The 854-nt window shown below is 41.0% G+C and overlaps 1 non-coding gene across 1 annotated transcript; it reads right to left on the reverse strand.

Annotated features, from left to right (window-relative positions):
• Positions 1 to 397: 397 nt before the first annotated feature.
• LOC112799207 (small nucleolar RNA R71) lies at positions 398 to 501 on the reverse strand. The gene has a single exon (XR_003200783.1). It is a non-coding gene; the product is annotated as a small nucleolar RNA R71 (small nucleolar RNA).
• Positions 502 to 854: the final 353 nt, after the last annotated feature.

The following is an 854-nucleotide window of genomic DNA, read 5'->3' on the forward strand; positions in this document are numbered from 1 at the left end:
GGCAGCCGAACCCAACAACAATAATGCAAGGAGAATGCTTGGTGGCTTCACAAAACCAACGTCTAAATTTGATGGAAGAAGCATCTCCATTCCTGCCATTGGAGCCAATAATTTTGAGCTGAAACCTTAGCTAGTTGCCTTAATGCAACAAAACTGCAAGTTCTATGGACTTCCTTTTGAAGATCCTTATCAGTTTTTAACTGAGTTCTTGCAGATCTGTGAGACTGTTAAGACGAATGGAGTAGATCCTGAAGTCTACAGGCTCATGCTTTTCCCTTTTGCTGTAAGAGACAAAGCTAGAATATGGTTGGATTCACAACCTAAGGATAGCCTAGACTCCTGGGAGAAGCTGGTCACGGCCTTCTAGGATAAATTCTTTCCTCCTCAAAAGCTGAGCAAGCTTAGAGTGAATGTTCAGATCTTCAAACAAAAAGATGGTGAATCCCTCTATGAAGCTTGGGAAAGATACAAGCAGTTGACCAAAAAGTGTCCATCTGACATGTTTTCAGAATGGACCATATTAGATATATTCTATTATGGTCTATCTGAGTTTTCGAAAATGTCATTGGACCATTCTGCAGGTGGATCCATCCACCTAAAGAAAACACCTGCAGAAGCTCAAGAACTCATTGACATGGTTGCAAATAACCAATTCATGTACACTTCTGAGAGGAATTCCGTGAATAATGGGACACCTCAGAGGAAGGGAGTTCTTGAAATTGATGCTCTGAATACCATATTGGCTCAGAACAAAGTGTTGACTCAGCAAGTCAACATGATCTCTCAAAGTCTGAATGGATGGCAAAATGCATCCAACAATACTAAAGAGGCAGCTTCTGAAGAAGCTTATGATC

Source organism: Arachis hypogaea, chromosome 4 (genome assembly GCF_003086295.3).
Source record: "Arachis hypogaea cultivar Tifrunner chromosome 4, arahy.Tifrunner.gnm2.J5K5, whole genome shotgun sequence".
NCBI lineage: Eukaryota > Viridiplantae > Streptophyta > Magnoliopsida > Fabales > Fabaceae > Arachis > Arachis hypogaea.